This window comes from Mustelus asterias, chromosome 19 (assembly GCF_964213995.1).
Source record: "Mustelus asterias chromosome 19, sMusAst1.hap1.1, whole genome shotgun sequence".
Classification (NCBI taxonomy): Eukaryota; Metazoa; Chordata; class Chondrichthyes; order Carcharhiniformes; family Triakidae; genus Mustelus; species Mustelus asterias.
Window position 1 is genome coordinate 10,457,590 of NC_135819.1, and position 25,298 is coordinate 10,482,887.

A 25,298-nucleotide genomic window follows, 5' to 3' on the forward strand; every position below is an offset into this window, starting at 1 on the left:
CACTTCCCGCTGACTTGGCAAAGCAGCCAGCATAATTAAGGACCCCACGCACCCCAGACATTCTCTCTTCCGTCGGGAAAAAGATACAAAAGTCTGAGGTCACGCGCCAACCGACTCAAGAACAGCTTCTTCCCTGCTACCATTAGACTTTTGAATGGTCCTACCTCGCATTAAGTTGATCTTTCTCTACACCCTAGCTATGACTGTAGCGTTACATAATGCAATCTCTCCTTTCCTTCTTTATGAACGGTATGCTTTGTTTGTGTAGCACAGGAAAAATAATACTTTTCACTGTATACTAATACATGTGACAATAATAAATCAAATCAAAATAAAGTTTAAAGTAAAAGTTTATTTATTAGTCACAAGTAAGGCTTATATTAACACTGCAATGAAGTTACTGTGAAATTCCACTAGTCGCCATAATCCGGTGCCTGTTCGGGTCAATGCACCCTAACCAGCACATCTTTCAGAATGTGGAGGAAACCGGAGCACCCGGAGGAAACCCACGCAGACACGGGGAGAATGTGCAAACTCCACACCCAAGCCGGGAATCGAACCCGGGTCCCTGGCACTGTGAGGCAGCAGTGCTAACCACTGTGCCACCGTGCCACCCAAATTAAGTCAAAATAAATCAAATCAAATCAAAACACTTACTAATAAAAGACATCGGAAATGTCCATTTCTGGACATGATTCTGGAGGTGGCCCGGTGGCACAGTGGTTAGCACTGCTGCCTCACAGTGCCAGGGACCCAGGTTCAATTCCCGGCTTGGGTCACTGTCTGTGCGGAGTCTGCACTTGGAGGGAGTGCAGAGAAGGTTCACCAGGCTGATACCAGAGATGAGGGGTGTTGATTATGAGGACAGATTGAGCAGATTGGGTTTGTACTCGTTGGAATTTAGAACATAGAACATAGAAAGCCACAGCACAAACAGGCCCTTCGGCCCACAAGTTGCGCTGATCATATCCCTACCTCTAGGCCTATCTATAGCCCTCAATCCCATTAAATCCCATGTACTCATCCAGAAGTCTCTTAAAAGACCCCAACGAGTTTGCCTCCACCACCACCGACGTCAGCCGATTCCACTCACCCACCACCCTCTGAGTGAAAAACTAACCCCTGACATCTCCTCTGTACCTACCCCCCAGCACCTTAAACCTGTGTCCTCTCGTAGCAACCATTTCAGCCCTTGGAAATAGCCTCTGAGAGTCTACCCTATCCAGACCTCTCAACATCTTGTAAACCTCTATCAGGTCACCTCTCATCCTTCGTCTCTCCAGGGAGAAGAGACCAAGCTCCCTCAACCTATCCTCATAAGGCATGCCCCCCAATCCAGGCAACATCCTTGTAAATCTCCTCTGCACCCTTTCAATGGCTTCAACATCTTTCCTGTAATGAGGTGACCAGAACTGCGCGCAGTACTCCAAGTGGGGTCTAACCAGGGTCCTATAAAGCTGCAGCATTATCTCCCGACTCCTAAACTCAATCCCTCGATTAATGAAGGCTAGTACGCCGTACGCCTTCTTGACCGCATCCTCCACCTGCGAGGCCGATTTAAGAGTCCTATGGACCCGGACCCCAAGGTCCTTCTGATCCTCTACACTGCTAAGAATGGTACCTTTCATATTATACTGCTGCTTCATCCCATTGGATCTGCCAAAATGGATCACTACACACTTATCCGGGTTGAAGTCCATCTGCCACTTCTCCGCCCAGTCTTGCATTCTATCTATGTCTCTAGAAGGCTGAGGGGGGATCTTATAGAGACCTATAAGATAATGAAGGGGCTGGATAGGGTAGAGGTGGAGAGATTCTTTCCACTTAGAAAGGAAGCTAGAACTAGAGGGCACACCCCCAAAATAAAGGGGGGTCAGTTTAGGACAGAGTTGAGGAGGAACTTCTTCTCTCAGAGGGTGGTGAATCTCTGGAATTCTCTGCCCACTGAAGTGGTGGAGGCTACCTCGTTGAATATGTTTAAATCACGGATAGATGGATTCCTGATCGGTAAGGGAATTAGGGGTTATAGGGATCAGGCGGGTAAGTGGAACTGATCCACTTCAGATCAGCCATGATCTTATTGAATGGCGGGGCAGGCTCGAGGGGCTAGATGGCCTACTCCTGCTCCTATTTCTTATGTTCTTATGCACGTTCTCCCTGTGTCTGCGTGGGTTTCCTCCGGGTGCTCCGGTTTCCTCCCACAGTCCAAAGATGTGCGGGTTAGGTGGATCAGCCATGCGAAATTGCCCCTTAGTGTCAGGGGGACTCGCTAGGGTAAATGTGTGGGGTTACGGGAATGGGGTCTGGGTGGGATTGTGGTGGGTGCAGACTCGACGGGCCGAATGGCCTCCTTCTGCACTGTCGGGCTTCTATGAAATGTATCCCTCCGCGCTGAGGTCCGAAATGTGTTGTCAATGAAAGCGGTTCTGAATTTTGTCAGCCATCTCCAATAGAAACAGACTAAATCGTCAGTCAGCATTATTGTTCTTTATTCCTCATTACTCTGCCCTACGCCAGAATCAATCACAATGTGTGAATGTTACTGATGATTTCAGAGGCTGGACGAAGGTTTATATTGTGGGTGGCAGCTTTTTTGCTGTGTTGCTATGAATGACACGTCAAGCATTCTTTATGTTGTTTTTCAGCTGGTCCACCTCAATCACTATTCTGTCAAGATTAAACACCAGTCATTAGAACAGTCGTTGACAAATAATGGTCCCTTGGACATCTGTAATCCTGATAAATTCTGAACAATTCATTTTTCAAAGCATTAATCAGAGCTCAGCCTGACTTATTTATCATATGACTATTTGGACAATTAGCATTTATGAGCCTGAATTATTTTTAGTCTCCACTCCAATGCTGTCAGCTGCCTGGATCCTAAATTCCTTCTCTCAATCTCCTGTCCTCTCTCATCCCTTTTAAGATGCTCCTTAAAGCCTACCTCTCTGACCCAACTTTTAGTCCCCCAACCCCCCGTCCTAATCTCCCCTGGGGTGACAAACCTGAGAATGCTCTTGTGAAACCCCTTGAGGTGTTTTTGGTAGGGTCAAGGTGGAATGTCCTTGTGTTGTCCATGAACAAGATGAAAAAGATCTTTTGAACAAGATCCTTCTTGTCAATCTGATGACTCATGCTGATGTTCTAACGCAGTAGAAGTGAAGGAGGAGCTGCCTCTTCAGGGTTAGAGAGACTGTGATGGTGATGGTGAGTTGGGAGTGGTCAAAGAAACACAGAAACATAGAAACTAGAAGCAGGAGTAGGCCATTCGGCCCTTCAAGCCTGCTCCACCATTCATTTTGATCATGGCTGATCATCGAATTCAATATCCTGATTCCCCCCCCCCCTTCCCCCCATATCCCTTGATCCCTTTAGCCCCAAGAGGTATATCCAATTCCTTCTTGAAATCAGACAATGTTTTGGCCTCAATTACTTTCTGTGGGAGTGAATTCCACACATTCACCACCCTCTGGGTGAAGAAATTTCTCCTCATCTCAGTTCCAAAAGGTTTACCCCTTATCCTCGAACTATGACCCCTAGTTCTGGACTCCCCCACCATTGGGAACATTCTTTCTGAATCTACCCTGTCTAATCCTGTTAGAATTTTATAAGTTTCTATGAGATCCCCTCTCACTCTCCTAAACTCCAGGGAATATAATCCGAATGACTTAGTCTCTCCTCATATGACAGACCTGTCATCCCCGGAATCAGCCAGGTAAACCTTCGCTGTACTCCCTCTATAGCAAGGACATCCTTCCTCAGATAAGGTCACGATGATGATGGTTGGTTGAGAGTTGGAAGAGACTGTAATGATTGGTTGAGAGTTGGGAGAGGTCGTAATGGTTGGTGATTATTGGTTGAGAGTTGGGAGAGACTGTAATGGTTTGTGATTATTGGTTGAGAGTTGGGAGAAGTGTAATGGTTGATGATTGGTTGAGAGTTGGAAGAGACTGTAATGGTTGGTGATGATTGGTTGAGGATTGGGAGAAGCTGTAATGGTTGGTGATGATTGGTTGAGGATTGGGAGAAGCTGTAATGGTTGGTGATGATTGGTTGAGGATTGGGAGAAGCTGTAACGGTTGGTGATGATTGGTTGAGGATTGGGAGAAGCTGTAATGGTTGGTGATGACTGGTTGAGGATTGGGAGAAGCTGTAATGGTTGGTGATGATTGGTTGAGAGTTGAGAGAAGTGTAATGGTTGGTGATGATTAGTTGAGAGTTGGGAGAGACTATAATGATTGGCTGGGAGCTGGGAGAAGCTGTAATGGTTGGTGATGATTGGTTGAGAGTTGGGAGAGAATGTAATGGTTGGTGATTATTGGTTGAGAGTTGGGAGAAGTATAATGGTTGGTGATGATTGGTTGAGGATTGGGAGAAGCTTTAATAGTGGTGATGATTGGTTGAGAGTTGGGAGAGACTGTAATGGTTGGTGATTATTGGTTGAGAGTTGGGAGAAGTGTAATGGTTGGTGATGATTGGTTGAGAGTTGGACGAGACTGTAATGGTTGGTGATGATTGGTTGAGGATTGGGAGAAGCTGTAATGGTTGGTGATGATTGGTTGAGAGTTGAGAGAAGTGTAATGGTTGGTGATGATTGGTTGAGAGTTGGGAGAGACTGTAATGATTGGCTGAGAGCTGGGAGAAGCTGTAATGGTTGGTGATGATTGGTTGAGAGTTGGGAGAAGCTGTAATGGTTGGCGATGGTCAGTTTGGAGCTGCCGGAGGCTATGGTGGTGATGGAGTAACTGATTCCTGTCATGAGAGTGAACTGTAATGATACAGAAGCATTGCTATTGAGAGAAAGGCAGCCATATTGCTGAGGGAGCAGCTGATATATTCAATGCCACGGGCCTTGTTATTAATGTAAGCCTGATGCTAATACTGTCTTGAATAAAGCTCTCCCTTAAACTGGCATATTTCCTCTTGTAATAGCGTGTCAATTTATTTGCGTAGCAGTTTTGCCTTCCTCCCTGTGTGTTTGTACAATTAGACCCTGCCAAACTATAAAGAAATAAACAGTTTTGACAAGCTGTTGAAATAAAAAACAGGTCCCCATTCGATTTTTTTGTTGAAATGAATCGATGCTGAGTTCCTTCGAGATGGCAAATGAAGCGAAAAAAAACCTGCCAGAAAGTGTAAATTAATGAAAATAACTTCACACATCTCACAGGCCGAGAGAGCTGAACAGAAAATGTAATTCTGGTATTTACTGTTCAACGGAAGGGTGCGTATGCTGCCACAGAGCTGCTTGCATCTAAATTATTCATTGCATTCCAGCACTGAGACGCAAAAGCCAGAGGAATATTCCTTTCAAGATTAGGGCTACCTGCAGAGGCACAACTGTAGATTAAAACCTAACCGCAGCCCCCCCCACCCCATTCCCCCCACCCCTGCCACCCCCCACCCCCGCCCCGCTCCCCGAGGAACACCCCTGTGTACCTGTGATAGGAAACGGGCAGCAATTGTAACTGTCCAGACGGCGAGAGAGAAATTTTCCCTCACCCAAGAAAGCAGGGGGTCGGGATTTGATGCGAAAATGTGGAACATCCTCCCTTTGGGGCTTCAGGTCCCTCACCTGGTTTTCACTCCCAGTGGTGAGGGGCCATATATTCCCTTACTCAATAGGTGTTGGTAGGGCAGTGACATTGGGGTGGCACAGTGGTTAGCACTGCTGCCTCACAGCTCCAGAGACCCGGGTTCGATTCCCGGCATGGGTGATCGTCTGTGTGGAGTCTACACATTCTCCCTGTGTCTGCATTGGTTTCCTTCGGGTGCTCCGGTTTCCTCCCACAGTCCAAAGATGTGCGGGTTAGGTGGATTGGCCTTGCTAAGTTGCCCCTTCGTGTCCAAAGATGTGGAGGTTCGGGGGATTAGTGGGGTAAATACGCGAAGGTACAGGTTCAATTCTGGCCTTGGGTGACTGTCTGTGTGGGGATTGCACATTCTCCCCATGTCTGCGTGGGTTTCCTCCGGGTGCTTTGGTTTCCTCCCACAGTTCAAAGATGTGCAGAGTAGATGGATTGACAATGCTAAATTGCCCCTTTGTGTCATTGGATTAGCAAGGTAAATACATGAGGTTATTGCAAAATGGCTTGGGTGGGATTGTGGTCAGTGCAGGCTCGATGGGCCAAATGGCCTCCTTCTGCACTGTAGGGATTCTATGATTGTCACTGGACTAGTAATCTGGAAACCTAGGGCAATGCTCTGGGGACCCAAGTTTGAACCCCACCACGGCAGATGGTGGAATTTGAATTAAATAAAAATTTGGAATTAAGAATCTACTGATGACCATGAAACCATTGCCAATTATTGTAAAAACCCATCTGGTTCACTAATGTCCTTTAGGGAAGAAAATCTGCTGTCCTTACCCGGTCTGGCCTACATGTTTGATTTAATTTGATTTATTATTGTCACATGTATTAGGATGCAGTGAAAAGTATTGTTTCTTGCACGCTACACAGACAAAGCATACCGTTCATAAAGAAGGAAAGGAGAGAGTGCAGAATGTAGTGTTACAGTCATAGCTAGGGTGTAGAGAAAGATCAACTTAATGCAAGGTAGGTCCATTCAAAAGTCTGACAGCAGCAGGGAAGAAGCTGTTCTTGAGTCGGTTGGTACGTGACCTCAGACTTTTGTATCTTTTTCCTGACAGAAGAAGGTGGAAGAGAGAATGTCTGGGGGTGCGTGGGGTCCTTAATTATGCTGGCTGCTTTGCCGAGGCAGCGGGAAGTGTAGACAGAGTCAGTGGATGGGAGGCTGGTTTGTGTGATGGACTGGGCTTCATTCACGACCCTTTGTAGTTTCTTGCGGTCTGGGATAGAACAGGAGCGATCGCAAGCTGTGAGACCACCAGAAAGAATGCTTTCTATGGTGCATCTGTAAAAGTTGGTGAGAGTCGTAGTGGACATGCCCAAATTTCCTTAGTCTTCTGAGAAAGTAGAGGCATTGGTGGGTTTTCTTAACTATAGCGTCGGCGTGGGGGGACCAGGACAGGTTCTCAGTAATCTGGACACCTAAAGACTCCAGACACACCGCAATGTGTCTGCTGCCCATAGAAGTGGTAGGAAGGGCCGTAAAATTCCATTTTCCAAAGAGTTTACGGACCGTTACCTCAGTGCGGTGGAACTTTAATAACACTGCCCACTGCCAGCACCCACGACGAGTATATTTATTTCCGCTTCCAGCTTGCTCTCTGAGAGTTGAGGAGGGGGAGGGTATGTTGCTAGCGAGCGTGTAGGTTTTTTCATAAGGTATCAGTTATCGTGAAGTGCCGAGCTTTTTGAAAATCTCATTTCTTTTGTTGCAATTTTCACTGAATTCTAAGTAGGGAGCTGGCTAACCCCCTCGAGAGCAACAGACAGACTTCTCCGAGTGAAACACATCACCTTCATAACTCACTCTGTCTGATCTAATATAAAGACGCGTACCTCTGAATTCTCTATCTGTCTCATTGCCGGCGTCACTCCTCCGAAAAGGATTTTCCTAAAAATGTGTAACCATTCTGGTACTCCTGCGCATTTTGCTTTTTCACAAGTGCAATGTTCCCCAGTGGCGACAACATAATTACACTGGATCCGATCTCAGTTTTCCCACCCACATCCCGGTTACTTCTTGGGCTACACTATCCGCTTCTCAAGGGCAGCCAGGACTTTCTCCTCCACCCTCTCCTTTCGACATCCGTTCCAAGTATTGATCGCCCTGCAATGAATTTTCTGTTACTCCTTTCTCTGCTCATTGGTTTGAACCAATGTCGGCTGGTTTGACCCTTAATTCACCTTTCCCCACGTGTTACGAGCGGGGGGATGGGATTAATTGAAACTGCTCTGATTTCTCCTCTCCCAAAGGCAGGGGAGTCTAAAACTAGAGGGCATAGGTTTAAGGTGAGAGGGGAGAGATACATAAGCGTCCAAAGGGACACGTTTTTCACACAGCGGGTGGTGAGTGTCTGGAACAAGCTGCCAGAGGTAGTAGTAGAGGCGGGGACAATTTTGTCTTTTAAAAAGCATTTAGACAGTTACAGGTAAGATGGGTATAGAGGGATATGGGCCAAATGCGGGCAATTGGGATTAGTTTAGGGGTTTAAAAAAAGCGTGGCATGGACAAGTTGGGCCGAAGGGCCTGTTTCCATGCTGTAAACCTCTATGACTCTACCCATAGAATCCCTACAGTGCAGAAGGAGGCCATTCAGACCATTGAGTCTGCACCACCGAAAACCCCACCCAGGCTCTATCTCTCTCACCCCACATATTTACCCTGCTAATACCCCCTGGACAGAAGTCAAAATGTATTTATTAGTGTCACAAGTAGGCTTACATTAACACTGCAATGAAGTTAGTGTGAAAATCCCCTACTCGCCACTCTCTGGCACCTGCTCGGGTTACACTGAGGGAGAATTTAGCACGGCCAATGCACCCTAACCAGCACGTCTTTCCGACTGTGGGTGGAAACCGGAGGAAGCCCACGCAGACACGGGGAGAATGTGCAAACTCCGCACAGACAGCGACCCAAGCCGGGAATCGAATCCGGTTCCCTGGAGCTGTGGGGCAGCAGTGCTAACATTGTGCCACCGGGCCGCCCATCTAAGGGGCAATCTAATGTAAAGGCAAAATATGCCGCGGATGCTGGAATCTGAAACAGAAAAGCAAATGCTGGAAAATCTCAGCAGGTCTGACAGCATCTGTGGAGAGAGAATAGAGCCAACGTTTTGACAGAGGGTCACCCAGACTCGGAACGCTGGTTCTATTCTCTCTCCGTAGATGCTGTCAGACCTGCTGAAATTTTCCAGCACTTTCCGTTCTTGTTGCCGCAGAGAATGCCGATGTCCTGGGAGTCCATGAACAATCTTACTACAGCCATTGTTTATAGTCTCAGAATAAAACAAACCGCTGTTAAAATGGATGAATGGGAGTGACAGTCCCGAACGGGGTACTGTAGCAACCTATGACTGCTTGAATAACATAGAATCATAGAATCTACGGCACAGAAACAGGCCCTTCGACCCAAACTGGTCCATGCTGACCAAAAAGCCCATCTAAGCTAACCCCATTTGCCGGCATTTGGCCCATGTCCCTCTAAACCTTTCCTATCCATGTATCTGTCCAGTTCCCTTTTAAATGTTGTCAATGTCCCTGCCTCAACCACTTCCTCCAGCAGCTCATTCCACACACGTACCACCCTCTGTGTAATTGGGAGGAAACCAACTGCAGACAAACGTCAGGCCAGGGGTGCAGGCACAACAAACTGACATAGCAATTGGCCTAAGAGCAAGGCACGCTGGGATTACCTCAGTCCAAAGCAGCGTGCCTGGAGACAGGCCCTTTGCAAGATTCGACCTTAGACAATTGAAAACCAAAGATGTACCTGGACACATTAACATGTGTAAAAGGACAGTTGTACATTCCCTGAGAAACACGTCACCACCAGATACAAGGGACAGACACGCATCAGCGAAACAAAAGATTCAATGCATTTTAGAAGCTGAAACTAGACATCTGCACGCAAACACAAAGTGTCCACCATTGAAACTCATTGACATCCTGTCAATGGACATCTTTGGAGGCAGAGGTCCTTCACCAAAATCCCTTCATTTACAATTCAACAGCAGTGCAGGGCAGCACGGTGGCCCAGTGGTTAGCACTGCTGCCTCACAGCACAGTAAGAAGTCTCACAACACCAGGTTAAAGTCCAACAGGTTTACTTGGTAGCAAATACCATAAGCTTTCGGAGCACGCAACTCCATCCAACGCCGGCATCTCCACATCATGACTACCATCGACGCCTCACAGCACCAGGGACCCGGATTCGATTCCCGGCTTGGGTCACTGTCTGTGCGGAGCCTGCATGTTCTCCCCGTGTCTGCGTGGGTTTCCTCCGGGTGCTCCAGTGAAGCGCTATCAATCAGGCAAAAGACTACTTGTGTGCCAATACAACTGTAGGCTTTTATTCATGACAGAACTAGGAGCATATCCTAACAGATAACCGACCCGAACTGAACAAGAGGGAGGAAACAGCCACCTTTATACTAGGTGACAAGGGGAGGAGCCGGCAGGGGATGTGTCCAGGCATGACAAACACAACAACGGTGGTCCAGACAGGACAAAGGCACAACTGTAGTTCACCACATCCAGTTTCCTCCCAAAGTCTGAAAGACGTGCTGGTGAGGGTGCATTGACCCGAACAGGTGCCGGAGTGTGGCGACTCGGGGGATTTCACAGTAACCTCATTGCAGTGTTAATGTAAGCCTTACTTAGGACTAATAAATAAACTTCAAATTTTATTTTTAAATGAGCAACACATGGCGAAAGGCCATTCCTTTGCAACTGATAGCGAAATCCAGACCAATAGGACAGGTGATCTGAAGCTTGGTCAAAGGTTTGATTTGATTTGATTTATTATTGTCACATGTATTGGGATACAGTGAAAAGTATTGTTTCTTGTGCGCTATACAGACAAAGCATACCGTTCATAGAGTACATAGGGAAGAAGGTAAGGAGAGGGTGTAGAGTGTAGTGTTACAGTCACAGCTAGGGTGTAGAGAAAGGTCAGCTTAATATATACCAGGCTGATTCTGGGGATGGCGGGACTGATGTACGAGGAGAGATTGACGAGGTTAGGATTGTTTTCACTGGAGTTCAGATGAATGAGGGGGGATCTCATAAAGACTTATAAAATTCTAACAGGACCAGACAGGGTAGATGCAGGGAGGATGTTCCCGATGGTGGGGGAGTCCAGAACCAGGGGTCACAGTCTGAGGATTCGGGGTAGCCTATTTAGGACGGAGGTGAGGAGACATTTCTTCACCCAAAGAGTGGTGAGCCTGTGGAATTCATTACCACAGGAAGTAGTTGATGCCAAAACATTGAATGTATTCAAGAGGCAGCTGGATATAGCACTTGGGGCGAATGGGATCAAAGGTTATTGGGAGAAAGTTGGATTAGGTTATTGAGTTGGACAATCAACCATGATCATGATGAATGGTGGAGCAGGCTCGAAGGGCCGAATGGCCTCCTCCTGCTCCTATCTTCAATGTTTCTATAAGGTAGGCCCATTCAAAAGTCTGATGGCAGCAGGAAAGAAGCTATTCTTGAGTGTAGATTTAAAGGAGCGTCTTAATGGAGGAGAGAGAGGAAGAGAGGCAGAGTGGATTTGGGAGGCGTAATAATTCTTGTTCATTGGATAGGGGAAAAACAACAACACTTTTATTTACAGATAAAGACAACACAGAGACTTGCAGCCTCGTGGCTGCAGCCAGTTTCTGAGAAGGTTCCGGAACTGCACGCTTGCTTGCAAGGTTGATTCCCCCCACTGCTCTATTCCTCGATTGATTCCCAGGTCATGTCACCCTTACTCCCTTAAAGCGACAGCCAATGCAAGGGGAATTTCCAGAGCTTAGGATCGAGGCAGCTGAAAGCATGCCCGCTAGTGGTGGAGCAATGAAAGTGCAGGGTGATGGAGGGATACAATGTTAAATTGCCCCTTAGTGTCCAAAGATGTCTAGGTCAGGTGGATTGGCCATGCTAAATTGCCCCTTAGTGTTCAAATATATGTGGGTTAGGTGGATTGGCCATGCTAAATTGCCCCTTACTGTCCAAAGATGTGTAGGTTGGGTGGATTGGCCAAGCTAAATTGCCCCTCAGTGTCCCAAGATGTGCAGATTAGGTAGACTGGCCATGCTAAATTGCCACTTAGAATGAGAGGAGCGCAGAGATCTTGGAGGATTGTAGGTCTGGAGAAGGTTATGGAGATAGGGAGGGGTGTGAAAGTGAGATGAGCATTTTTAAAAACCCCTTCAAGGGGTTTTTAAGCTCAAATTCAAGCTCAAATTGAAGAGAGATGAATTTTACTTTACCCTGCCTCAGCGCAGGATTGAGAGGAGCTATCACCACACCCAGTTTGCTATTTGTTTTACTTACCGCTCCAGCTATCTTGTGACTTCCTTCAGTCAGATTGTCCACTTAGCAGCAAGTGAGTGACAGCTTTGTTGCCGTGGGCGTTCCCCCAAATGGATGAGGGTGAGGAGTTCCCAAAACCTTTCCATTATTTATCCGTACAACAGGCGTCTTCCTGTGTACATAAATCTTCCATGCCCTAATTTGCATGCCATGCATAATTAATTGCCTTATTGTTACCCATGGCCAATCTATCCCTAAGAGGTCTAACAATGAAATTATATTACCAAAATAAAACATGTGTTCTTGCAGCGAACAGAATGTTGCCTAGAATGTTCTGTAGATCTGGTAATCTAGTAAGAGCTTTCATTGCTTGAGGAGGGTAGGAATTATTTCTTCCCTATTCTTTCACCGTATGAGGGCCTTGTTGGCAAGGCCAGCATTTCTTGCCCTTCCCTAATTGCCCCAAGTGTCTCACTCGGCCATTTCAGAGGGGCAGTTAGGAATCAACCACTCCTCTGGGGTCACAGGTCGGCCAGACCGGGTAAGGATGGTAGATTTCCTTCCCTCAGGGACATTAATGATCCAGAGGTGACATGGAATTTTTCTGAGGAAGGATGTTCTTGCTCTCGAGGGAGTGCAGCGAAGGTTTACCAGGCTGATTCCGGGGATGGCGGGACTGATGTATGAGGAGAGATTGACTAGGTTAGGATTGTTTTCGCTGGAGTTCAGATGAATGAGGGGGGGAATCTCATAGAGGCTTACAAAATTCTAACAGGACCAGACAGGGTAGATGCAGGGAGGATGTTCCCGATGGTGGGGGGAGTCCAGAACCAGGGGTCACAGTCTGAGGATTCGGGGTAGACCATTTAAGATGGAGGTGGGGAGACATGTCTTCACCCAAAGAGTGGTGAGCCTGTGGAATTCATTACCACAGGAAGTAGTTGGTGCCAAAACACTGAATGTATTCAAGAGGCGGCTGGATATAGCACTTGGGGCGAATGGGATCAAAGGTTATGGGGAGAAAGCAGGATTAGGCTATTGAGTTGGACGATCAGCCACGATGGTGATGAATGGCGGAGCAGGCTCGAAGGGCCGAATGGTCTCCTCCTGCTCCTATCTTCTATATTTCTATGTCTATAGAATCCCTACAGTGCAGAAGGAGACCATTCGGCCCACTGAGTCTGCTCTGACCACAATCTCACCCAGGCCCTACCCCCCATAACCCCATGCATTTACCCTAGCTAATCCCCCTGACACTAAGGGGCAATTTAGCATGACCAATCCACCTAACCCGCATGTCTTTCGGACTGTGGGAGGAAACCGGAGCACCCGGAGGAAACCCATGCAGACACGGGGAGTACGTGCAGACTCCGCACAGACAGGGACCCAAGCCGGGAATCGAATCCGGGTCCCTGGCGCTGTGAGGCAGCAGCGTGAACCACTGTGCCAGCGTGCCGCCCCAGAAGGAGGCCATTCGGCCCATTGAGCCTGCATCAACAACAAACCCACCCAGCGGCTACCACCGTAACCCCACGTATTTACCCTGCTAGCACCCCCCCACGAATGGCCTTCTTCAATACTGTAGCGATTCGATGATTCTATGAAAACTGCCTGTGTTCAAAAGGGAGAATTCAGCGCTGTGTCTAACTTTTAACTCCCCCCCACTTCAACACTCTCCTCGCTATCATTGGAGACAGGTGCTTAACTCTCCAGCTTGTCCCTGCCACCCAGGATTCTGAACATGTCTGGCTCCCCCCTTTGACACTTCCCTCAGTCAGCAGTGAAAGCTCTCGCTTGTGAAGTGAGTCATAATCACAGGACAAACACTCCCACTCCCAACAGCCGGAGTGATATTCACACAATTCCCAAGGTAGGGCAGGCGAGCCTCGAGGGAGCTGGCTGGCACGTTAACGTTCTAATTAATTGACAGGCTAAATTCTGTAGTGCCCTCCGTGTCCACACATCCGCTCGCTGACAACAATGGAAGGCTGTGCGGAACAAGGTGGCTGTGCCTTGCTCATTGCTGCTTGGAAAAGTGCATTCAGCCAAGGTTTGTTTACACTGTGAGATGTGGCACAGTGGGTTAGCACTGCTGCCTCACAGCGCCAGGATCCCCCGGTTTCGATTCCCAGCTTGGGTGACTGTCTGTGCGGAGTCTGCACATTCTCCCCGTGTCTGCCTGGGTTTCCTCCGGGTGCTCCGGTTTCCTCCCACAGTCCAAAAATGTGCAGGTTAGGGTGATTGGCCATGCCAAATTGCCCCTTAGTGTCAGGGGGACTAGCTAGGGTAAATACACGGGGTTATGGGGATAGGGTCTGGGTGGGATTGTGGTCAGTGCAGACTTGATGGGCCGAATGGCCTCTTTCTGCACTGTAGGATTCTATAATCTCCTCCTGCCCCCTTCAGGTCTTAGAAGGGCACAGAGGAGATTTATTAGAATGGCAACACGGGAGGCACAGTGGCACGGTGGTTAGCACTGCTGCCTCACAGCACCCAGAAGCCGGGTTCAATTCCCGACTTGGGTCACTGTCTGTGTGGATTTTGCACGTTTTCCCCGTGTCTCCCCGGGTGCTCCGGTTTTCTCCCACAGTCCAAAGATGTGCGGGATAGGGGGATTGGCCATGCTAAATTACCTCTTAGTGTTCAAAGATGTGCGGGTTAGGTGGATTGGCCATGCCAACTTGCCCCTCAGTGTTCAAAGATGTGTGCGTTAGGTGGATTGGCCATGCTAAATTGCCCCTTAGTGTCAGGGGGATTATCAGGGTAAATAAGTGAGGTTACGGGTAAAAGTTTTATTTATTAGTCCCAAGTAGGTTTGCATTAACACTGCAATGAAGTTACTGTGAAATTCCCCGAGCCGCCACACTCCGGTGCCTGTTCGGGTCAATGCACCCTAACCAGCACGTCCTTTAGACTGTGGGAGGAAACCGGAGCACCCGGAGGAAACCCACGCAGATACGGGGAGAACGTGCAGACTCCACACCGTCAGTGACCCGAGGCCGGGAATCGAAGCCGGGTCCCTGGCGCTGTGAGGCAGCAGTACCGTGCCAATAGGGGCCTGAGTGGGATTTGTTGTCGGTGTGGGCTCGATGGGCCAAATGGCCTCCTCCTACACTGTCGGGATCCTATGATTCTATGGTTCTATGAATGAAAGATTGGGAGAGCTCATTGGGTTCCTTCCCCTTGGAGCGGGGATGAGTAAGGAGAAAAGCTTTCCAAATCTCAAAGAAATTTGATGGAATGAGGGGGAAGAGTTTCCTCTGGCGGAAGGGTAAGTAACCAAGGGACACTATAAAGATAATTGGCAGAAGAAACTGAGGGGGGGGGAAAGAAATTACTCAGCAGTTGTGATCTTGCATGTGTAGCTTTTTCTGAAGTTAGTATACTAATAAGACACAGATATTGTTGATATAGAGAAAGTGAGCTTATAGGAGATGAGCTAACCTTGTCAAAATGCTATCTGTAAAAGCTCCATGTACAGAAATAGTAAATACAGTGATTTATGATTCTAAGATGGCATTTTTTTGACCTGTCACTTTAGATTCAGGTCTCGCTTGGTAACTTCAGCACATAATCTGGGAGGTGTACAATATTGCCAGCACTCAGATGTGCTGCATTCTCAGAGACCTTGCCCTCCAGGCAAGATGCTCTACTGAAGTGGTTCAGGAGGTTGTTTCTCTCGGTGAGAAAGCGCGGAGATCTCTCCCCAGAACCCGGTCAATATTCCAGAATCTCAGCCAAAAAAATATAGCCTCCAAACCACAGGCTGGTCATCCATTTCAGTGGACCTTATAGAACCCCTACAGTGCAAGAAAGAGGCCATTCGGCCCATCGAGTCTGCACTGACCACAATCCCACCCAGGCCCTATTCCCGTAACACCACATATTTACCCGAGCTAGTCTCCCTGACACTAGGGTTAATTTAGCATGGCCAATCCAACCTAACCCGCACGTCTTTCGGACCGTGGGAGGAAACTGGAGCACCCGGAGGAAACCCACTCAGACACGGGGAGGACGTGCAGACTCCGCACAGACAGTGACCCGAGGCCAGAATCGAACCCGGGTCCCTGGCGCTGTGAGGCAGCGGCGCTAACCAGTGTGCTACCACCAATCTCATGAATCCCATCTCCACCAATGGTCTCCTCACCCGTTGCGTCCGCCATTATTAGCCTAAGGTGTCCAACTGGATGTTCCTGAGGCCAATCTTCATGGAGCCACTTTCTGGCAGTAATTCAGAGAAAGAAAATATAGATACTCCTACTCCTCTCGCGTGACAGATTGAGAACACTCGATTCTTGAAGCAGGAGAATTTTCACGGAGGCTGTTATTAGAAAAGAAATAGATGTTTGACATTAGTTCTCCAGGAGTGACTCTGTGTGTGTGTGTGTGTGTGTGTCTGTTTATTAATTTTAATTTTAGTTGCGGAAAGTCCTGTCGAGATTGTTCAGATTGGCCCAGTTTCGAGCTGCTGAACTGCCTCTCCTTATCTGGGACTGGATGGCACCAAAGAGAGTTGAATTTCATTTTGCCTGCATTGTGCAAACACATCTGACAGGCCTAACAAAATCTCAAGAGCCCGTGACAGCAGTTATTATCATGTACAAATGCTGCCTCGCACGTTGCTCCTTAGCGCCAAGTATCCTTGCCGACCTGTTTAATTACCCTCCCTTCCTGACAGGGAAAAACGTCCTGCTTACTGACTAGCTGGCAATATCCAACTTGGCAGGCAACCCATTGCAGCGATACGTTGGTCGTCGCACAGTGTAAGCCTCCCCATCCATGACAACATGCGTTATTTATGATCCCCTTGCTTAATAGAAATGCTGGGGGAAGAAACATGCCGGAGATTAATGTCGCCCTGATACCACTGGCTGATGGCTGATGTGATCCGAATTCTCGGAGCTCGCGGCCCCTATCCACTTCATTTCTTGCTGGCTCCATCAGCTTTTCCATCTCGATGTTGTGACACGACTGTGCCTTTAAGAATTGTATTTTAGAACATAAGAACTAGGAGCAGGAGTAGGCCATCTGGCCCCTGGAGCCTGCTCCGCCATTCAATAAGATCATGGCTGATCTTTTCGTGGACTCAGCTCCACTTACCCACCCGCTCACCATAACCCTTAATTCCTTTACTGTTCAAAAATCTATTTATCCTTGTCTTGAAAACATTCAATGAGGTAGCCTCAACTGCTTCACTCGGCAGGGAATTCCACAGATTCATAACCCTTTGTGTGAAGAAGTTCCTCCTCAACTCAGTCCTAAATCTGCTTCCCATGCTTCCCCTCTGCTTGATCATGTTTCTCTGCAATTCTTTTCAGATGGCCTTTAAGACTATAAGACATAGAAGCAGAATTAGGCCACTCGGCCCATCGAGTCTGCTCCGCCATTCAATCATGGCTGATTTTTTTCTCATCCCCATTCTCCTGCCTTTTCCCCATAACCCCTGATCCCCTTATTAATCAAGAACCTATCTATCTCTGTGATGCGCCATCAATTTACGAGGACTCCAGCGAGTGAGTGAAAATAACAGGCTTTTAATTGCAAAGAACTGGAACATACCCTTGTAGCTAACCTGGCCCAGACTGAGGCAGGGGGGAGGAACCGTCACCTTTATACCTCGTTCAGGTAGAAAGGGAGGAGTCTCGGGTCAGGTGCAGCAGGGGTGTGTCCAGGCATACAACATGTAATTACAGTGGGTCACCACACTCTGTCTTAAAGACACTCAATGACCTGGCCTCCACAGCCTTCTGCAGCAAAGAGTTCCACAGATTCACCACTCTCTGGCTGAAGAAATTCCTCCTCATCTCTGTTTTAAAGGATCGTCCCTTTAGCCTGAGGTTGTGCCCTCTGGTCCTAGTTTTTCCTACTAGTGGAAACACCCTCTCCATGCCCACTCTATCCAGGCCTCGCAGTATCTTGTAAGTTTCAATAAGATCCCCCCTCATCCTTCTAAACTCCAACGGGTACAGACCCAGAGTCCTCAGCTGATCCTCACACGACAAGCTCTTCATTCCAGGGATCATTCTTGTGAACCTCCTCTGGACCCTTTCCAAGGCCAACACATCCTTCCTTAGATACGGGGCCCAAAACTGCTCACAATACTCCAAATGGGGTCTGACCAGAGCATGATACAGCCTCAGAAGTCCATCCCTGCTCTTGTATTCTAGCCCTCTCGACATGAATGCTAATATTGCATCTGCCTTCCCAACTGCCGACTGAACCTGCACGTTAACCTGAAGAGAATCTTGAACAATGACTCCCCAAGCCCCTTTGTGTTTCTGATTTCCTCAGCATTTTCCCAGTTGTGCTTGTTGCCGACCTGTCTGACTCAACGGGTGAGATTTTACTGCCTCACTCGTCCCGAAACCGTAAAACCCTGCCCGAGGTCAATGGACCTTTCCATTGTCCGTCTTTCGCCCGCTCCGATTCCTGTGGCAGACAGGGCGGTAATATTCCAGCCAATGTCCTTTTATGGCTGCTTAACTGATTTAAGTTGTTTCAGTTTATTCTTAATCAGGGCCTAATGCACTCTCTTGGAGTTGACGGCCTTTTTGGAATTATTGGGGGGGGGGGGAACATGATTGACAGGCCCAGGTGGGACAGGTTTTTTTCCTCACAAGGGTTCTTGCTTTCAGTTCTGGTTTAGGTGCATTGGCCATGCTAAATTCTCCCCCAGTGTACCCGAACAAGTGCCAGGGTGTGACGACTCAGGGATTTTCACAGTAACTTAATTGCAGTGTTAATGTAAGCCTACTTGTGATACTAATGAATAAACTTAAGCTTCACATCGTGGACTGTGGGAGGAAACCAGAGCACCCGGAGGAAACCCACGCAGACACGGGGAGAATGTGCAGACTCTGCACAGACAGTGGCCCAAGCCGGGAATCGAACCCGGGTTCCTGACGCTGTGAGGCAGCAGTGCTAACCACTGTGCCACCGTGCCGCCCCGTGTTAAAATTGGGCCCGATCTTTCATTGGTTAGACAAGGGCCCACCAGCCATTATTGACTAGTTAGAAGGTGTTTGGAGACCAGGCTGGATGCAGTGTGTTGTCTCTCTCTTCCTAGTATTAGAAATTTTGCTGGCTAGTTGGAAGCAGTTTTTCTTGCCTCTCTGGAATAAAAGGTTTGCTGTTGGTGACTTGCTAGCTAGTGGCCAGCAATGGCTCTATCTCTATCTCAAGATGTGCTGGAAGTTACTGGGCTGAGAAGTCAGAGTTTCAACTCTCCATCCAAAGGACTAATTCATAAGTGTTGCAGAGCTAGAAAATCCAGAATCATGTGAGCATTCGTATTTTCTGTGCTAAACCTGGGACGGGTGTATGTTTGTAAGAATGGTTGTTTGTTTGGGACAGTACATTGAACTGTTAAAGTATATACAATGTCAGGGTTGTTTTCTTCTTGTTTGTAATTGGTAAAAGTTATTGTTAATTGTCTTATGATATGTTAACTGTATTCCGAAATAAATTTGGTTTGGTAAAAGCTCCCTCATGGGTCATTTGAATCATAGCTGGAGTGAAACATCTTATACTTACCTGTGCCAAATTCAAAGTGCAAAACTTATGGTCGAGGCTGACTTCATAAAACACCTCAGAGTTTCTGGCCTGGATTATAACTATGTCCAGCATCAGGGTGGCTGCTGCCATTCTCCCAACACTATCTCCCACCGCACCCTCCATTTCCTTAACTATCAGCTCCCAGCGATAGAATTCACAGGAGAAATCTCAACTCATTCAAAACCCACCCACGTACATGATATGACGTTTGAAGTTTATTGATTAGTGTCACAAGTAGGCTTACATTAACACTGCAATGAAGTTACTGTGAAAATCCCCCAGTCGCCACACTCCGGCGCCTGTTCAGGTAACACTGAGGGAGAATTTAGCACGGCCAATGCACCCTAACCAGCACGTCCTTCGGACTGTGGGAGGAAACTGGAGCACCCGGAGGAAACCCACGCAGACACGGGGAGAACATGCGGACTCCGCACAGACAGTGACCCAAGCCGGGTATCGAACCCAGGTCCCTGGTGCTGTGAGGCAGCAGTGCTAACCACTGTGCCGTCGTGTCGCCCCGTGTTAAAATGTTGGGTTTTCAATATCTCAGCCTGGTTCTCAAGGTCTCAGAATGGTTTGAGATCCACATCACTCCATTGACTCCCTGTGCTGCTGCCAACATAACCTTCCTGTTCCAAACAGCGGGTCCTGTTTAATATGATACACGAGGCCTCTGACACATAAATCACCGAATGTTACAGCATAGAAGAAACCATATGGCCTATCAGCCCCCTTGCGGGCTATCTGAAAGAATTTAAGTGACCTGTTCCTTCCCTATAACCCTGCAAGTTCCTCTCCTTCCAATGTTTACCCAATTTTTAAAAAATTCAGTTGTGGGACATGGGCGTCGCTGGCTGGGCCAGCATTTATTGCCCATCCCTAGTTCGCCTCAGAGGGCAGTTGAGAGTCAACCACATTTCTGTGGCTCTGGAGTCACATGTAGGCCAGACCGGGTAAGGACGGCAGATTTCCTTCTTACACTAGACTAGAAACTCAGCTAATGTTCTGGGGACCCGGGTTCGAATCCCATCGCGGCAGATGGTGGAATTGGAATTCAATAAAAAAAATCTGGAATTAAGAATCTACTGATGACCATGAAACCATTGTCGGAAAAACCCATCTGGGTCGCTAGAACCACAGAACCATAGAAAATTACAGCTCAGAAACAGGCCTTTTGGCCCTTCTTGTCTGTGCCGAACCATTTTTTGCCTAGTCCCACTGACCTGCACTTGGACCATATCCCTCCACACTCCTCTCATCCATGAACCCATCCAAGTTTTTCTTAAATGTTAAAAGCATTTACCACTTTATCCGGCAGCTCATTCCACACTCCCACCACTCTCTGCGTGAAGAAGCCCCCCCTAATATTCCCTTTAAACTTTTCTCCTTTCACCCTTAACCCATGCCCTCTGGTTTCTTTCTCCCCTAGTCTCAGCAGAAAAAGCCTGCTTGCATTCACTCTATCTATACCCATCAAAAGCTTATACACCTCTATCAAATCTCCCCTCAATCTTCTACGCTCCAGGGAATGAAGTCCCAACCTATTCAATCTCTCTCTGTAACTCAGCTTCTCAAGTCCCGGCAACATCCTTGTGAACCTTCTCTGCACTCTTTCAACCTTATTTACATCCTTCCTGTAACTAGGTGACCAAAACTGTACAAAATACTCCAAATTCGGCCTCACCAATACCTTATATAACCTTGGTAAGAAGTCTCACAACACCAGGTTAAAGTCCAACAGGTTTATTTGGTAGCAAATACCATAAGCTTTCGGAGTGCTGCCCCTTCATCAGATGGAGTGGTCTCTGTTCTCCAACAGTGCACAGACACAGAAATCAAGTTACAGAATACTAATTAGAATGTAAATCTCTACAGCCAGCCAGGTCTTAAAAGGTACAGATAATGTGGTTGGAGGGAACATTAAACACAGGTTAAAGAGCGGTGTTCATTCATCCGTTGTCTGCATGCAGACGCTACGACAACGGATGAATGAACACCGCTCGACAATCACCAGGCAAGACTGTTCTCTTCCTGTGGGGGAGCACTTCAGCAGTCACGGGCATTCAGCCTTGGATCTTCAGGTAAGCGTTCTCCAAGGCGGCCTTCACGACACACGACAGCGCAGAGTCGCTGAGCAGAAACTGATAGCCAAGTTCCGCACACATGAGGACGGCCTAAACCGGGATGTTGGATTTATGTCACATTATCAGTAACCCCCACAGCTTGCCCCTGGTCTTGCATAATCTCACCAGCTGTTCTGTCTGGAGACAATACACATCTCTTTAACCTGTGTTTAATGTTCCCTCCAACCACATTATCTGTACCTTTTAAGACCTGGCTGGCTGTAGAGATTTGCATTCTAATTAGTATTCTGTAACTTGATTTCTGTGTCTGTGCACTGTTGGAGAACAGAGACCACTCCATCTGACGAAGGGGCAGCGCTCCGAAAGCTTATGGTATTTGCTACCAAATAAACCTGTTGGACTTTAACCTGGTGTTGTGAGACTTCTTACTGTGCTTACCCCAGTCCAACGCCGGCATCTCCACATCATTATATAACCTTACCATAACACTCCAACTTTTATACTCGATACTCCGATTTATAAAGGCCAATGTACCAAAGGCACTCTTTACGACCCTATCCACCTGTGACGTCACTTTTAGGGAATTCTGTACAAAGAACAAAGAACAGTACAGCACAGGAAACAGGCCCTTCGGCCCTCCAAGCCTGTGCCGCTCCTTGGTCCAACTAGACCAATCGTTTGTATCCCTCCATTCCCAGGCTGCTCATGTGACTATCCAGGTAAGTCTTAAACGATGTCAGCGTGCCTGCCTCCACCACCCTACTTGGCAGCGCATTCCAGGCCCCCACCACTCTCTGTGTAAAAAACGTCCCTCTGATGTCTGAGTTATACTTCGCCCCTCTCAGCTTGAGCCCGTGACCCCTCGTGATCGTCACCTCCGACCTGGAAAAAGCTTCCCACTGTTCACCCTATCTATACCCTTCATAATCTTGTATACCTCTATTAGATCTCCCCTCATTCTCCGTCTTTCCAAGGAGAACAACCCCAGTCTACCCAATCTCTCCTCATAGCTAAGACCCTCCATACCAGGCAACATCCTGGTAAACCTTCTCTGCACTCTCTCCAATGCCTCCACGTCCTTCTGGTAGTGCGGCGACCAGAACTGGACGCAGTACTCCAAATGTGGCCTAACCAGCGTTCTATACAGCTGCATCATCAGACTCCAGCTTTTATACTCTATACCCCGTCCTATAAAGGCAAGCATACCATATGCCTTCTTCACCACCTTCTCCACCTGTGTTGCCACCTTCAAGGATTTGTGGACTTGCACACCTAGGTCCCTCTGTGTTTCTATACTCCTGATGACTCTGCCATTTATTGTATAACTCCTCCCTACATTATTTCTTCCAAAATGCATCACTTCGCATTTATCCGGATTAAACATCTGTATTCCCAGATCCCTCTGTTCAACTGCACTCTTCAGAGTCCTACCATTTACCCTGTACGTTCTACTTTGGTTTGTCCTTCCAATGTGCAATATCTCACACTTGTCTGCATTAAATTCCATTTGCCATTTTTCAGCCCATTTTTCTAGTTGGTCCAAATCCCTCTGCAAGTTTTGAAAACCTTGCTCACTGTCCACTACACCTCCAATCTTTGTATCATCAGCAAACTTGCTGATCCAATTTACCACATTATCATCCAGATCATTGATATAGATGACAAACAACAATGGACCCAACACCGATCCCTGCGGCACACCACTAGTCACAGGCCTCCACTCAGAGAAGCAATCCTCCACAACCACTCTCTGGCTTCTTCCATTGAGCCAGTGTCTAATCCAATTTACTACCTCCCCATGTACCTTTAGGGAAGGAAATGTACTAATGTACCTTTAGGGAAGGAAATCTGCTGTCCTTACCCAGTCTGGCCTACATGTGACTCCAGAGCCACAGCAATGTGGTTGACTCTCAACTACCCTCTGAAATGGCCCAGCGAGACACTCAGTTGTACCAATCAAGGGCAGTTAGGGATGGGCAATAAATGCTGGCCAGTCAGCGACGCCCATGTCCCACGAATGAATTTTTAAAAATGTGCAGGTTAGGCGGATTAGCCATGATAAATTGCGCCTTAGTGTCCCAAGATGTGCAGATTAGGGGGATAAGCAGAGTAAATACATGGGGCTACGGGGATAGGACCTGGATGGGATGCGCAGTCAGATAGTCGGTGCAGGCTTGATGGGCCGAATAGCCTATTCTGCACTGTAGGGACTCTATGACTCTATTTCAAGTAGTGGTAGAGGCGGGTACAATTATGTCTTTTAAAAAGAATGTAGACTGTTACATGGGTAAAGAGGGATATGGGCCAAATGTGGGCAATTGGGACTAGCATAGTGGTAAAAACTGGACGGCATGGATAAGTTGGGCCGAAGGGCCTGTTTCCATGCTATAAACCTCTATGACTCTATGAGAAATGATTCTATGAATTGGCCAACATGCCTGCTTACAATGTTAAGTGAAATTCTCTCTCTCTCTCCACCTTCTCTCCCCCCCCCTCCCCCCCGCCCCGCACTCCCCCTCCCACCAGTGTGTGACATTGAGAGAGAAAGAACAAGGGTCACAGAGTTTGCATGTGTGAGAGAGGTGAAAAATTGTTGGTGCGAGAGAGCGAGAGAGAAGGAAAAAAACCCATCCAGCCACACACGGTTAATATCGACCCCAAAGAGTGCGCCTGTGAGCGCGAGGGGTTGTATGTGCAGGGGGGTCAGAGGACAAAACAAGAGCATGAGTGCGAGATACAGAGAAAGGTTTGGAGGATAAAGGCAAGTGAAAGATAATCTAATAGGCCCAAAAAGCCTTTGACACAGTATCGATCGCTTCTACTGCACCTTGTGAACAGGGCTGTTTGCAAGATGCATCCATTACCGGTTGACCTTTCTCACTTAATTTCGACACTTTAATTCTGTGCGGCTGCAGAAGTGAAGCATGTCCAAATGGAAGATGTTCAGCCCCCATCGTGACACGATGATTAGACAGAAGACTGTAACTTGTAGACCTCACAGAAGCATCTCCAGCTTGGGTCGCTTCTCCTGCAGGTATGATGGCCTGCGTGAATCATTCAGTAGGGCAAGCCAGCCCCATTCGATGCTGTTACAGAGCATGCATAACGTTGTAATTGGACCCAGGTTCACACACCATACTTTGCAGTGACTAATTGGAATTTCAGATTCAAACAGTGAATGCTTTCAAGTCTTGTCTGTATGGTAATTGTCAGTTTGTCAGTGCAGTGACCTAAACACATCAGCCCGTTAATCCTGCCTATTTTATCTGGGGTTTTTTTTTGGAGCATCGATGTACTGCCTTCTTGATTTACGCATGTTGTCTACCTACCTGCCCCCCTTTGGGAGCGTAATAAGTCTTCAGAGCACGGTGGCACAGTGGTAAGCACTGCTGCCTCACATCACCAGGGACCTGGGTTTGATTCCCGGCTTGGTCACTGTTTGTGTGGAGTTTGCACATTCTCTCTGTGTCTGCGTGGGTTTCCTTTGGGTGCTCCAGTTTCCTCCCACACTCTAAAGACGTGCTGGTTAGGGTGCATTGACCATGCTAAATTCTCCCTCAGTGTACCCGAACAGGCACCGGAGTGTGGCCACTAGGGGATTTTCACAGTAACTTCATTGCAGTGTTAATGTAAGCCTACTTGTGACTAATGAATAAACTTTAACTTTAAAAAAAGTCCCTTCACCAAAATCCCTTTATTTACAAACTCTAACAGCAGTACACAGCGTGCTCGCAGTCAGCAGTCTACTTTCGGGAGCGCCAGAGGAACT

The 25,298-nt window shown here is 47.7% G+C and overlaps 1 long non-coding RNA gene across 1 annotated transcript in view; it reads right to left on the reverse strand.

Moving 5' to 3' along the window:
- Window positions 1-25,059, reverse strand: part of LOC144507766 (uncharacterized) — a 124,673-nt gene extending 99,614 nt beyond the window's left edge. The window contains exon 1 of the long non-coding RNA XR_013500140.1: window positions 24,859-25,059. This is a non-coding gene — a long non-coding RNA (uncharacterized LOC144507766). The remainder of the gene's footprint in view (window positions 1-24,858) is intronic.
- Between the last annotated feature and the right edge of the window lie 239 nt (window positions 25,060-25,298).